The sequence below is a fragment of the Macaca mulatta genome, chromosome 4 (assembly GCF_049350105.2).
Source record: "Macaca mulatta isolate MMU2019108-1 chromosome 4, T2T-MMU8v2.0, whole genome shotgun sequence".
NCBI classification, from domain to species: domain Eukaryota; kingdom Metazoa; phylum Chordata; class Mammalia; order Primates; family Cercopithecidae; genus Macaca; species Macaca mulatta.
In genome coordinates, this window is record NC_133409.1 from 44,699,787 (window position 1) to 44,715,574 (window position 15,788).

A 15,788-nucleotide genomic window follows, 5' to 3' on the forward strand; every position below is an offset into this window, starting at 1 on the left:
GTGCTCTGCTGGGCCCAGTGGGGAAGTCATTCTGAGCTGGAATTCTGGTGCTTTTGCCTTCACGGGGTCCCTGTTTTTTCCTTTTAAGCTTTTATTTTAAGTTCAGGGGTACATGTGCAGGTTTGTTAGATAAGTAAACTCATGTCAAAGGGATTCGTTGTACAGATTATTCTATCACCCAAGTACTAAGCCTAGTACCCACTAGTTGTTTTTCCTGATCCTCTCTTTCCTTCCATTCTCCACCCTTTGTTAGGCCCCATTGTCTGTTGCTCCCCTCTATGAGGCCGTGAGTTCTCATCATTTAGGTCCTGCTTATAAGTAAGAACAGGCAATATTTGATTTTCTGTTCCTGCATTAGTTTGCTGTGGATAATGGCCTGTAGCTCCATCCATGTTCCTGCAAAGGATATGATCTTGTTCTTTTCTGTGGCTGCATAGTATTCCATGGTGTACAGGTACTATGTTTTCTTTATCCAGTCTACTGTTTATGGGCATTTAGGTTGACTCCATGTGTAGCTATTGTGAATACTGCTCCAATGAACACATGTGTGCATGTGTCTTTATAATAGAATAATTGATATTCCTTTGAGTATATACCCAGTAATGGGATTGCTGGGTGAATGGCAATTCTGTTTTTAGGTCTTTGAGGAATCGCCACATTGCTTTCCTGTTGAGCTAGTTTGCACTTACACCAACAGCATATAAGCATTCTTTTTTCTCTGAAATCTCACCAGCATCTGTTATTTTTTGGCTTTTTAATAATTGGCTTCACCAAGTCTTAAGTTCCTCTTGGTATCCAACTTAGCTCAAGTCCGGGAAGCCCATTAAAGTGCTAAATATACCAAATCAAAATCAACAAAGAGCAGAGAATGTCTCTTACTTTCCCATCTTCTATGGTCTGAATGTTGGTTTATCTTCCCTCACCTCCCCAGTTTATGTGTTGAAATCTAATACCCAATGTGATAGTATTAAGTGGTGGGGACTTCGGGAAATGATCAATGCAAGAGGCTTCTACCCTCATGAATGTGATTACTGCTCCTATAAAAGAGGTTCCAGTGAGCTCCCTTGCCCCACTTTTACCATGGAGGGCACAGCCACAAGGTACACTCTATAAAGCAGGGAGCCTTCGCTAGACACTGAATCTGCTGGTGCCTTGATTTTGAAATTCCCAGCATCCGGAGCAGCAAGAAATACATTTCTGTTGTTTATAAATTACCCAGCTTAAAGTGTTTTGTTATAGCAGCCCGGATGGACTAAGATGCCACCTCTACTGCAGTTTTGCAAATGGGCCAGTAAAAATAGTGTCCTTGTTGTGGGCAAGGGTGTAAATTAGTACAGTGAAGACTCAGACGGAAAACAAATCCTCGAAACAGAGGCAATTTATTTTCAAATCTTTGGATTATAGTAAGCAGTTAGAAGAAATCTTAAATGTCAACTAGTTAAACTCACTTATTTTGCAGATTAGGAAACAGGGTGCTCTGAGTAAGACATCTCCTGACTTGCAGACCCTATACTTTTCATGTAGTTCTGTGTTTATGTCTTTAGGATTTTAAAAGGGTTATTCTTCTTTGCATTATCTCTGCCCAAACCAGGGCAAAAAAGTTTATAAAGTAAGTGGATGGGTGAATAAACCAAGACTATAAAGTTAGCAAAGGAAAAGAACTCAGACAGGAGACCAAGAGACCATGTCCCCGGGTTCCTAATTCAGTGCTCTGTGATTCAGTTGAGCATTAAAGCAAACTAAGGCTGCATGAGAATTAAAATTTATGGTCCCTAGACTCTTACGTAAAATAGGCTGCTGTCTTATTCTCTGTAGTCCAATGGTATCAGTCTCTACAGTAATGATTCTAATTTCCTTTAGACAGTGGAGTAATTGTCCCCACTTGAGAGTCTGAAAACTTTAGGGGATCTTCTTCTCAAAAAATTGTGTACACACACAATTTACAAGTCCAGGTGAATCACATAACACCTCAATATGAGGGCAAGACCCTAGGCTATGAATGAATGTTCTAAATACTAATGCCAGCTATGTTTGTTTATTGAGTGTTTGCTATGTTCCAGGCATTATTCTGAAGACTTTACATGTGCTACATCATTTAATTTCTACAATGTCACTTAAAGTAGGTACTATTATCGTTTCTATTTATTACTATTATTATTTTTTGAGACAGAATTTTGCTCCTGTTGCCCAGGCTGGAGTGCAATGGTGCGATCTCGGTTCAGCACAACCTCGGCCTCCCAGACTCAAGCGATTCTCCTGCCTCAGCCTCCCTAGTAGCTGGGATTACAGGCATGCGCCACCATGCCCGGCTAATTTTTGTATTTTTAGTATAGACAGGGTTTCTTCATGTTGGTCAGACTGGTCTCGAACTCCCTACCTCAGGTGATCCACCTGCCTCGGCCTCCCAAAGTGTTGGAATTACAGGCATGAGCCACCGCTTCTGGCCTATTATCTCTATTTTACTGAGAAAACAGATTTAGAGTGCATCTCTTTATTTAACACTATTTCTTAAATACTGACTGACGTCAGGCAAGATGCTAGGTGCTGAGTATACAGTGGTGCACAAAAATGGACACATTTTCTTTCTTCAAGCTTGGAATCCAGTGATTGCCTGTATACACAGAAACATGCCATGAAGGAAACGAACATGGGTTGGGGGAGTGTGTCAGGCAGTGATAATAATGTGGACCCATGGAGTTTTGGAAAGATCTGAAGAAGGAAGTTGTGCCTGGACCACTGTGCAAAATGGGTGCAAGAGCTATATATGAGGTGAGAGGTGAGAGGTGAGAGGTGTCTGACTGTGTGTGGGAGTTAAATCATGTGCTAGAGGTTAACTTCAAAGGACAGAGACTGAGCTCAAACCAAGTTCATCTGCCCCCAAGGTCAGACCCTGCCCAATTGTCACCACAGTTCAGTTCCTCTGACTATAATGACTCCTAGTGACATATAATATATAATATCTCATGCTGGTGTCCTTCATGCCCTTGGGAAATACACCTCCCTAAAGTGCCCAATTTGTGGTGAAGGACAAAGTTTTAGACTTTTCAATCTGTCGTGCTGTGTTTCTATACTTCAACCTGTCACCCTCTCCCCGAATCCTTGTTGCCAAGCCTGCTCCCTAAGCCTGGGAGTGTTCTTGGTGGAAGCACAGAGCATTCTGTGTAACCACCGATTCATACCGGTTCACTATAGAGGAATTATGCATCTGTACTGACGGCTTTGGTGAAAAATAATGTCTCTGATCTCTATGTCTAAAAACTTACCTGCAAGCTTTTACTATTACCCTCCCTCACATTTGCAGAGCTCTGTCCCAAACAACTGAGCCTGTATTTCTTCTTTCTAGAGCAGCAGCTTGCTGATGCATGTGATTGCCACGTCTGGGGCTGGACCCCTGCCCAGGAGTGGCAAGGATAGGTACCCAGGCCACATATGACTGTCGTGCAGCTGATGTACTTGGCTTGCTACCACCGGTGAGTGTGCTGCACACCACAAACAGAAACACAGTGCTAATTTCAAGGTCTATTAGAATCACAAGGCAGTAGAAATAATGGTTGAGAGACAGAAAGGGTCACAATTGTCAGATTAAGAAGTCCTATTCCAAAAGTTTCTGGGAGATGTCGACAAACAATGGGAAATAAATAGATACACTTTCCGATAATAAAAATGTACTCGACAGTGTGCTTTTGAAAGAGCACAGTGAGGGACTGAAGTGACAATATGTGACCGTGGTTTTTACCCTACACCATGCAGAACTGCTGATGGGGTCAGGCGGAGAACAAGCATCTGTGCGTTCATGTAAAAGCTATCGGAATGCAGTGTTCCCAACAAATACATTAATAACTTTCAACAACCTTCACTTCTGGACATGATGTAATTAATTTTTGAATCAGGGAAGCAAATGGTCTGTGGTCTGATATTTTCATTTGAAAGCAAGTGGGAAGACAAAAGCAAACAGACTTTTTGGCTATGAGAAAATGAGTGACCTTCCAAGTAAGGAATTCAAACTGGAGCTTTCAACTTCGGAGAGGAATGAGGCTGGAGAACCTTTTTGTAGCAGAAATGGAAGGTGGAGAAATGGTTGGGGGTTACAGTGCCCTCCACTGCCCTCTGAGTAGCCACGCCTTTCCCCACTTCGCGGGGCTCCGATGTCCCTGAACTACTATTTAACAGGAAAACATTATTGCTAACAGGTTTTATATTTTTTTAAACAGAGGGCTGGCATGCCAGCACATGCTTGAATGCTCTCACAGTTACATATAAACTTTAAAAAGAGGCCCCCTTTTCCCCGAGCCTGACTCATACTCCATGCATCATATAACCAGGCTTTGGAAAAGCTCTGAAAAATGCACATGGCAATTGGATCTATTTTGCCCGATCGTGGGAGTGATAAAAACAGGTGATGTAGTAGGTCGTGGGAATGTAAAGCTGGGGGTACAGGGTGGGGAAGGGAAGGGTCATGAGGGGTAATAGGAAAGTTGTTCATACTTTTTAATGGTCTTTATGATATTTAGGACAACAGAATCATTGCATTTTAAAGACAGAAGAGGCCCTGGAAGCCTGCAATGACAATTTAGAGCTACTAAGCCAGTGCAAAATCACACAGCCAACCTCTGAACAACCCAGGCTGTATTTTGGACCCCCAAACCCACCAGAGAATCCAATAAGGGCTACAGACCATTTGTCTTGAAAAACAAAACTGTATTTAATATTTTCTATAGAGTTTCAAAGGATTTATCTACTCCTTAAGTTAGTCCTTGAAACTGAGCGTCTGATGAATTTTCTGTTATACTAGTAGTATAGGATCTTGATTGAGCATGTAAATAATGTTCAGACAAAGGTTTAAATTCCTCCTCCTTGTCACCTACTTGCTGTTTGAGCCCAAGTAAGCATGTAATGTTTTTAAGCCTCTGATATATGAAATAGATATAATAATAGCACCGACTCATAGGTTATCATGCAGATTAAATGTGATAATGGGTTTAAAGAAGTTAGGTTGGGCCTGGTGCCGTGGCTCATGCCTGTAATCCCAGCACTTTGGGAGGCCGAGCCAGGCAGATCACGAGGTCAGGAGTTCAAGACCAGCCTGGCCAACATAGTGAAACCCCGTGTCTACTAAAAATACAAAAATTAGCCAGACATGGTGGCGTGTACCTGTAGTCCCAGCTACTCGGGAGGCTGAGGCAGGATTACTTGAACCGGGAGGTGGAGGTTGCAGTGAGCTAAGATGTGCCATTGCACTCCAGCCTGGGTGACAGAGTTAGACTTCGTCTCAAATAATAATAATAATAATAATAATAAATAGAAAAATAAATAAAAAGAAGTTAGGTTACCATGGAGCCTAGCACATGGGAAGGACACCATGTTGTTGTTGTTGATGCTACTTTCTCTACTGGCTTCATGGCCTCCTTGGTTAGCTGTTGGTGGGCTGCTCCAGACCCAGGCCTCCTGAACTTCTTCCTAGTCCTTTGCCTTTTGTTTGCTTCCAGCCTAAATTTATTTACTTCCTGGACATTCTCCTTTCCTTAAGGGTCTCTCCATCTCACCACATAAAAGGCAGCCTATGATAAAATGTCCTGATAAATTTTTTGTTCAGAAATCCATTAGAAGGAAGTGCTGGGAAAATAAGATTGCTTGAGAGAAGGGCGGGCCTCTGAAGTGCTTCCTCACTGTGGGGAGATCAAAGAGTAGAACAAGTGGAAATACCAGGTCTGCAAGAATGGTATTGAGCCCATATTATTATTTCATCTTCCCTCTACAGCAGGAGAAAAAAGGCTTGGTTTTTCTACATTCTTTATTTTTTAAAAATCTAGACTTTCAGTTGTTTGGAATACTTGTTGTTATTATTATTATTATCATTTGAGACAGGGTCACACAGGTTGGAGTGCAGTGGCGTGATCTCAGCTCACTGCAACGTCCATCTCCCAAGTTCAAGCGATTGTCCTGCCTCAGCCTCCTGAGTAGCTGGGATTACAGGTGTGAGCCACTGAGCTCAGGAATAGCCACCACGCTGGTCAGGTTGGTCTCGAACTCCTGGCTTCAAGTGATCCGCCTGTCCTGGCCTTCCAAAGTGTTGGGATTACAGGCGTGAGCCACTGCACCTGGCCTACTTTTAACATTAATGTTTCTCTGGTTAATGTGGTGTTTAAACCTTGCAATTTCCTACTAGTCTGCCTCCATGCACCCAACTTCCTTTGGATCTGTGTTGAGAAACAGAAAGACAGACACAGGAGGAGTAGCAGGGATGTTAGAATACTGAGCAGAGAGGAACCTGCTCCCACCACACTCCTTCTGGTTCAAATTGTCCATTTTTTCTAGTGTTGGAAGTTCTCATGGGGACAGTGCAGGATGAATTATTTGAAGTTTAGGAAACTGAGTCTCCAAAGACAGTTTAGTGCAAGCCTCTGAGCTTCTCTTCTACCAGGCAAAGGTAGATAGGAAGACTGATAAGATCTCTTGGTTTTTGTGTGTGTGTGTGCCAATTCAACTCCCACCCACTTATACTTGAAAGTAGGACTTCAAGGTACTTTACCACAGAAACCAGAAAGCAACCTTTAAATAGTTCCGGAACAGCAAAATCTGCATTCTCATTAGGCTAACTACTGAGTTTAACTTCACCCACACAAGAGTTACATGATTAGAGCCAGGAGAACCAGACTTTGGCTTTCTGACATTTTAACAGTAGAGACAGTCACTGCTTTCTGCGTTCTCCTTTCCCCACTGCCTGGGTAGAAAAAAAAAAGTGAAGAAGTATTAGTGATGATGTTAGTGACCAAATCTTTCTCTTGAAGTAGGGATAGTGGTGACGTGACAGTTCCCCCAAAAGGCTGCAAACTGAGGGGGCATAAAATGAGGCTGCTTTGCAGTTGGAGGCAACCAGTTTTAGTGAAGGGTCATTCTGTCATTCTGTTTCTATTCTTAGACAGATTTGGGTGCAAAGCTCTTCTTTATCATATTCTAGCTATAGGGCCTGGGAAAATTACATCTAACGTTTTTTTTTTGACATGGAGTCTCGCTCTGTCGCCCAGGCTGGAGTGCAGTGGCGCAATCTCCGCTCACTGCAAGCTCCACCTCCCGGGTTCACGCCATTCTCCTGCCTCAGCCTCCCGAGTAGCTGGGACTACAGGCACCCGCCACAACGCCCGGCTAATTTTTTGTATTTTTATTAGAGAGGGGGTTTCACCATGTTAGCCAGGATGGTCTCAATCTCCTGACCTTGTGATCTGCCCGCCTCGGCCTCCCAAAGTGCTGGGATTACAGGCGTGAGCCACCGCGCTCGGTCAATTACATCTAACTTTGTGTCCTCTGTTTCTTTGTCTGTAACTGGAGACATAGAACCTTTGACTGAACCAGTCCGTATACAATGTCTGGCACCTAGCACCCCTTTCCTCATCTTGGGACACGCAGCATCATCTTGCATAGCGATTAACTGCACTGGAGGATGAGAATATGATATTTGGATAAAAACTTAATGTCCAGAGACAGTGGAGACAGCAGGTTTGGGAGGTGGAGATTGTATATTTTGGGGGATGGTGTTCATAGTCCTTGAAGATAATGAACTTTTACTCTAACTTGTTAGAAATATGCTAGAGCTTTTCTTCTCTCCTTTTTTAAACTGTCTCATAAGAGTGAGTGTGTGTAAAGAAATCAATTAAGCTGGTGCAGCACCAGCTCATCACCTCTGTCATCCAGCTGACTTGCCGACAGAGTCTCATCAATTTCTTAGTAATGTCAGCATGTTATCCTGGAAAGAAAACTGAACGGGGTGTCACAAGGAGAAGCATCAATTCCACAAATTTGCATTAACACCTACTCTGTTCCAGCCACTGGGCTGCATGCACTAGAGACAAAGATGAGAAATCCAAGATCACACTGCAGAGTGAGCCTCGTACAGTATTTCTCAAGCAGAGTGAGCCTCGTACAGTATTTCTCAAGCAGTGTGAGCCTCGTACAGTATTTCTCAAGCAGTGTGAGCCTCGTACAGTATTTCTCAAGCAGTGTGAGCCTCGTACAGTATTTCTCAAGCAGTGTGAGCCTCGTACAGTATTTCTCAAGCAGTGTGAGCCTCGTACAGTATTTCTCAAGCAGTGTGAGCCTCGTACAGTATTTCTCAAGCAGTGTGAGCCTCGTACAGTATTTCTCAATTGGAGAATTCCAAAAATTCTCAGGGATTGCAAGTTCCAGAAGTCTATTTTTTTGCTTTTGTTTCAATAATATATATACATATATGTGTGTGTATATGTGTGTGTATATGTGTGTGTTTTTTTTGTGTGTGTGTGTGTGTGTATATATATATATATTTATTTATTTTTGTTTTTTTTCATCTTCACTCTGTCGCCCAGGCTGGAGTGCAGTGGCGTGATCTCAGCTCACTGCAACCTCTGCCTCTAGAGTTCAAATGATTCTCTTGTCTCAGCCTCCTGAGTTGCTGGGATTACAGGCAAGCACTACCACACTCAGCTAATTTTTGTGTTTTTAGTAGAGACAGGGTTTTGCCATATTGGCCAGGCTGGTCTCGAACTCCGGAATTCAGGTGATCCACTCGCCCCTGCCTCCCAGTGTTGGGATTTCAGGCGTCAACCACCACGCCTGGCCCAATAATATATTTTGAATGGCCATTTTACTAGTTATAAAGGAAAAATTTTGTAGAGCAATAACTCATATCTGAAAGATAGCATCAACAATTAAAGGTTAAATTTCATAACCTGATGTGTAGGAATATGCCTACATATTCTTAGACTCTTCAGGAGATTTCCTTTCTTTCAAGATCCATATATTACCAAGTTGAAAAACATAGTATAAGGGATCTGAATTTTTGTCTTCTTTAACCCCTAACTTGGTGTGTGGTCTTAGCCAGTACACTCATTTAAACCCACTGGGCCTCAGAGTCTTGCTCTAAAATAAGGTACCTGGACCAGATGAGTTCTGAAACTCTTCTAGCTTTAGTAGTCTACACCTCTATAACTTTTCCTCTAATTGGAATTGTAAACTGCATTTCTTTTTAATTTCTGGTTGAAAAGAGAGAGCACTGGCTAGACATCAGATCTGTTCTTATTTTTCCTTTAGAAGTGATTGCTCAGAAAAGCTGATGAAATCATTCTCCTTCTTTGTGTCTTAGGCTTTTTATCTGAGATATCGGAATGTTAACAACAACAACAACAAAACCAAAGGTAAAAATAAGTGCGAATGTAAGTTTGAAAAGTTTTGGCATACAGCAGAAATTTTATCACAAAGATGAGCCCTGCAGTGAAAGGGAAAATTAATATCTCTAGGTTAATTAGTCAGGAATACAGGTATACTGTGCAACAAACAGCTCCAAAGATTCATTGCACAGGTGATTGCAGGTTGGCAGGGCTCTGCTCATCACAGTGGGCAAAGGACCAGGCTGCTGGGAACTCCATCTAGACTCATAATTTCGATATCCCTGGAGGAGGGAAAAGAGGATACTGTAAACTGCACGTTGTCTCAGAATCACATTTCATTGGCTAATGCAGGTTACGTGATTATGACTAAGTTCACAGGGGTTGGGGTGAGGTGCAGAATAGCAATTCTACTTGAGACAAAGATGAGAATATCTTGAATATTTGTGACACTGGTTCTTCACAAACATACCATTATTAGCATGCTCATTTTTAAATTTGGAGGCTAAAATCCAAATTATAATTCCAGGTAGTGATCATTCTAAAATGCAAAACAATGAACACACTCAAGTTGATTTTGGATTTGACCATACACGTTTCTCAGAAGAGGGAGCTTTCCTGTGAGTTACCCATGATAGAAGAACTGGCAGGTAAGAATTCTTGGCAGTGAGAATGCACAAAAGGAATGAAGCAAAGTTAACTGGGGTTACAGGTCAGGGAGCATGCAAGAACACGGGTAGAGTTGTGATCAAAGGAACAAGTGGCTTATGACAGAACTTCTTTACTAAGGACTCTGAAGTCAAAGTCATATTTGTGTTTAATATAGAGTATCCTATATGCGTCAACGGGTATGGAATGAAAGAAATGTATTCAGATATGAAGAGATGGGAGAAACAAGAAGGTCTGTAGAGAAAGTACAGTGAATATTTGAATTTTTATGTTGGGTCATATAAATTGATTTTGCTAGTGGCATACCTTAACATTTACTACTTACTGAGACTGTCACTATGCAGTTCACTTTAACCCAGCAGAACAAATGAAAAGTCTTTTTTTTGGGGGGGGATGGAGTCTTGCTCTGTCGCCAGGCTGGAGTGCAGTGGCATGATCTTGACTCACTGCAACCTCCGCCTCCCGGGTTCAAGTGATTCCCCTACCTCAGCCTCCCGAGTAGCTGGGATTACAGGTGCACACCACCATGCCCCACTAATTTTTTGCATTTTAGTAGAGATGGGGTTTCACCATGTTGGCCAGGATGGTCTCCATCTACTGACCTTGGGATCCGCCTGCCTTGGCCTTCCAAAGTGCTGGGATTACGGGCATGAGCCACCGAGCCCAACCAACAAATGAAAATTCTACGAGAGAGATAGTTTAATTAAAACATGTAATTAGTTGATTACCTGCTTCATAGAAGTAACAACAACTTTGCCTTAATGTGGCATTCTGTTATTAGTCTGGGAGGTGAAGGGTCCTAAATAGAGTGGCTTTATTGACTCTTTGAGTACAATGCTCTTAGAATGACATCATGACTTAGGGTAAAATAGTATTAATTTCTAATCGTCAAAACCATATATTCAGATATAAGCATAAAAACATATTCAAAATGCCAAGTATAATTTCAAAATATATACGCAGTTGACCCTTGAACGTTGTGGAACTTAGGGGTGGTGATCTCTCCTACACCAAAAAATCCATGTATAATTTCTGACTGCCCCACATCTTAACTACTAATAGCCTACTGTTGACCGGAAGCCATACTGACCACATACACAGTCCATTAACACATATTTTGTATGTTATTTGTATTATATACTGTATTATTAAAATAACTTAAGCTAGGGAAAATAAAATGTTATTAAGAAAATCATAAGGAAGAGACAATGTATTTACTATTTATTGAGTGGAAGTGGCTCATCATAAAGGCCTTCATCCTCATCATCTTCACATTGAGTAGGCTGAGGAGGAGGAAGTACTGAGGTTGATTTTGTTGTCTCAGAGGTGGCAGAGGCAGAAGAGGTGGAAGGGGAGGCGGGACACTCAGTGTAACTTTTATTGAAAAAATCCACACAGTTCAAATTCATGTTGTTCAAGGGTTCAGGGGTCAAATATGTATGTGTATATATTTGCTGTTCAGTGCTGGCTGACTGGTGATGTTTGAATTTATCTCCACTTTAAAATATTTTTTTGGCCAGGTGCAGTGGCTGACGCCTGTAATCCCAGCACTTCGGGAGGCTGAGGTGGGCAGATCACAAGGTCAGGAGTACGAGACCACACTGGCCAATATGGTAAAACCCTGTCTCTACTAAAAATACAAAAATTTGTCTGGCGTGGTGGTGCAGGCCTGTAGTCCCAGCCACTTGGGGGGCTGAGGCAGAAGAATCACTTGAACCCAGAGGTGGAGGTTGCAGTGAGCCGAGATTACACCACTGCACTCCGGCCTGGGCAACAGAGCAAGATTCCATCTCAAAAAATAAATAAATAAAACAAAATATGTTTTTCCCTATTGTCCTTTATATTGTATGTCTAGGGAGAGAATTGGCTAGCCCACAAATAAAGGAGAAAGGAGGAGAAAAATTCCTTATTTGTGATATGTGATATAAATCTTCTGAAATTCATGATTTTGGGGCAGCACGATTTAGAACAAAAAGAAAACCTGATATTAAAAAAAATAATATAGTGATGCTTAAATCTGTAACAGATATTGGGAATACAGGTGAAAATGAACTTTGTGTGCAGAAAGAGCACCTCAAAGGATCTTACTCACAAGTCCATGCACACTATTTGACATCCTGTGTCATTTCGTAAATCACTTTCATGCTTGAGAAATGCAGTATATACATAAATAATATTGATGCGGATAGCAACAATAGTAAGTTCCTGGCCTTGTCTGCACTCATGTGTCTCTGTTGCAAAGGCTGTTATGGGATTCCATAGCACTAAAGAACTGGAATTAATGATTGGAAAAAATGTTCTCCAGCTGTTTGCCTAAGATAAATATGGCCTTAGACTTCAGGTTCTACTTCTGCCCATCTCATGGACCATAAGTAGTGAAAAGCCAACCAAAATATAGTTAGTATATTAATTATGATCAAACTGAGCTAATGACACCCTGGGATGGTAGGGAAGAAAGTCAGGAGAAGTAAAAGAAAGCACTGTAATTATAGGAGAAAGGTCTTCAGTTATTCTTGCCCTTTTGCTTGCTACCACCAAATTCTAATCCTGGGGGCTTATAATTATTTTATGAGCCTGAAGTAAGTCATGTTGCTTGCAATCCTTATAGCCATATCTTAATGGAAAAGTATTCACATGTTTGATACACCCATAATTTTTAGAGAGAATGATATTTTCAAGAACAGGGATGAAAAACTTGGGGAGCCACACAATTCTTGCTTGGTGTGTGTCTGTGCATATGTGTGTGCAATGCACATGTGTTCATAGCCACCATATTGACAAACAGCAAAGATGTGAAAGGACTGAGTGACTCTAGGTCATGGAACTGGAAGTGCCAGGGCGACGGCTGAGGGATGAGCCTTTCTGCCCTGAAGCTTGAGAGGGGCTATGGTTGTTGCTTAGCAAGTTCTAGAATTCAGGTTATTATATAACTTGTTTTCAGAACATTCTAGTGTGGTAGGAATGTTGCAGCTATTCTTGGCCCCTCTTGCCAGGGAAGCACTCTAGCACTTGTGGGTTTGATATCCAGGGTGGTGGGACAGGCTTATCAGGTTGGCCAAGCTTGTAGATCCTGTTGTGCATAGAATATCTTCTTCTCTCTCTACTTTTGTTGTTTACTTAACAAAAGACACTCCACCCTCGCTGCAAGTTTTGACACTCTCTCTGATACACTGTATGGCTACTGTACCTTGACTTTCAATTACATTAAATCCTATCATAATCATTTTCTTACAACAAATCCTCTTTAACACCCGTAAAGCTCAGCTCCCATGGGTGTAGGGTTATGCTGTCAAATATAAAAAAACCAGAAGAATCCTACTGGAATTGCAGTAGCTATTGCACACGCTTAAAAATAAAATCGGCATAAGAGCCCTCCCCACTTTGCATTCAATTCTGGTAGCAAAAAAGATAAAAGTTATTCAAGCCATTCAAATATGGCTTGACCTATAAACCAGTGGCCTTAATTCGGTGATTTTAAATCAATGTGATATCATGTTAAAATACTTTCTCTGGGAAAGGATTTCTTTTGGAAGTGAGTTCTGGAATTCCTAATTATTACCATTGTAATGATTAATGTAGAGCAGAATATTCTTCATTAATACCTAACAAAAACACATTGAATGGGAAGGTTTTCATTTGCTTGCTTTGTTTCTTTTGATGATCCTGCTTTATTGGTTGGACCATAAGCAAGTTTCAAAATTTAGGGAGTCATAGATGGTGTCACCTCTTCTGCCTGGATTATTTTTGGTCAACATGTATAAGTGTTGCTCAGAAGCCTGTTTTGTTGTTGTTGTTGCTGTTGTTGCTTTTTTGAGATGGAGTCTTGCTCTGTCGCGCAGGCTGGAGTGCAGTGGCGTGATCTCGGCTCACTGCAAGCTCTGCCTCCTGGGTTCACACTATTCTCCTGCCTCAGCCTCCAGAGTAGCTGGGACTATAGGCGCCCGCCACCACGCCTGACTAACTTTCTTGTATTTTTAGTAGAGATGGGGTTTCACTATGTTAGCCAGGATGGTCTTGATCTCCTGACCTCGTGATCCATCCGCCTCGGCCTCCCAAAGTGCTGGGATTACAGGCGTGAGCCACCGCGCCCTGCCAGAAGCCTGTTTTATTGTTCCATTTATTTAGGTTGTATTCCATGTGCTTTGCTGCTACTTTGGGCTAACATCATTCTGAGGAACATTCTTAGGGTCAAAGGAGAGGAATGGGTATTTGAGGAATGTAACAGATTTTTGACAGCAGTGCCTTTTCAGTATTAGTCATGCCTGTTGATTGTTCAAACTGACACTCTGAGCTCTATCCTGAGCAATGATAGCCCTTTGTGGATTAGCTGGTGGGAGGATGTCCCTCCAGTTAATCAGATCTCACCACAACAAGCACTCTATTCCATCTTTAACCAAGAAGTTATCTCTACTTCTATTATTTTTCCACTGTATTAGGAAAATGATTTGCTTGACACTATGTATCAATCAGAATTTTAAAAATCTTCTTTCCTTTTGGAGTTGCTACCTCCAATTGGCAGGTTAGTAAAATCTTACCCATTCTGGCAATGAGGGTGTGCCACATTTTACTCACTTTTTTTTTTTCAGGAACAAGAGTAAGATTACTGGTGACTCTAATCACCACATACAGCAGCCAGGTCTTTTGCTATGACCTGGGAGAGGAAGAGTTCTCCACTTTCATAATGTAGCTTTGGTACAGACCCATCTTTCCAGCTGAAGGTAATGTGAGCTGGAACTGGTCACAGAGGCCCTGGCAGCTGGCTTAACCTGTTTATATAAAGACGGAACACAGCCACTGATTAAGAGAGCCACCTCCTATTGATTGGTTTTGGAGTGGAGCCCAGAATTTTCCATGGAGATAGCTTTTAAAAGTTAGGTCAGCATCTCAGTGAAAGATAAGGACACACAAGAAAGCCCTTGTGGGTTGCCCTGTCTTGAGAACCCTCACTGTTCAGCAAGGATCGGAATAGATATATGTGACCAATGAAATGCTTCTTACTAGGTTTATCTCCGTGAAAAGATCACTTTTCCCGGAGTGATCTTGTGGACTGAGGATTAAGTGGGCAAGCTTGAGCCAAGCTTAGCATTTAGCAACTTACGTATTTCCTTGGCTCTTCAATTCTGAAATCCCTCAGGGTGGACCGGTCAGTGATAAGATCAATTTGGTGTCAGGACATTTTATATGGGGGATGTTTTTAAAGGGTGGGTACAATGTTGTAAATAATGAAAGACTGCTGCTTCTAGATTTAAATCAGGGAATAAGGTTAAAAGGAGCAAAAGAGGGATGGGCAGGAAGGTGAGTGAGGGGGAAAAAAGACTTGATTAAAGAATTCCATGGAGAATCAGTAAAGAAACTACAGGGCTTCAATGGTCCCATGAATTTCTCCACCCCCATGACTGATCAAACATACTTGAAGGAATAGTGTTCCTACAAAACAGAGAAAAATGATCTCAGGCCATAATGCAACTTGTGAATGCAAAAGAATCTTTATACTGGATTGGAATTTGACCCTATAGTTTTGTTTACTTACAAGCAGAGACTGTTCCTTTATGAAGTTTTCTATCTGTGTGTTTAGAAATAAAGGTGTGTGGTAATGCCAAAACACTACTTGAATTGAAGTCTTTAGTAGCTGGAGCGTGTGCTACTAAAAGTGGTGACTGGAGGGTATTCCTGCCCTCTATTCTGCAACTTCCAGAGGTTAAAAAAAAGAACATCCCACTTTTATAAAAAGAGAAAAAAATCCTTTGCATAGATTATTATATAAATAAATCTTCTTAACAAGCACTACGGTTCTTTTCTTTTTTTTTTCAAAGCACAAAGAGTTATTGTGTGATTTATGTGAAAAGGTTATATAACTGTACTCTGTTACTTTAAATAGTGTTTTTTATTTAAACTGCCAACTTCTTCATCACCAGCAAAGAAAAAAAATGCATATTTGCTAAGCACAAAGGTAATTTTCAAGGACTGTAATTAGCTCATGAT

General features: G+C 41.5%; 1 long non-coding RNA gene across 1 annotated transcript; it reads left to right on the forward strand.

Moving 5' to 3' along the window:
* The first annotated feature begins 4,291 nt into the window (after window positions 1-4,291).
* Window positions 4,292-11,680, forward strand: LOC106998101 (uncharacterized). The gene is made up of 4 exons (XR_013416895.1): window positions 4,292-4,396; window positions 9,116-9,167; window positions 9,667-9,787; window positions 11,327-11,680. It is a non-coding gene; the product is annotated as an uncharacterized LOC106998101 (long non-coding RNA).
* Window positions 11,681-15,788: the final 4,108 nt, after the last annotated feature.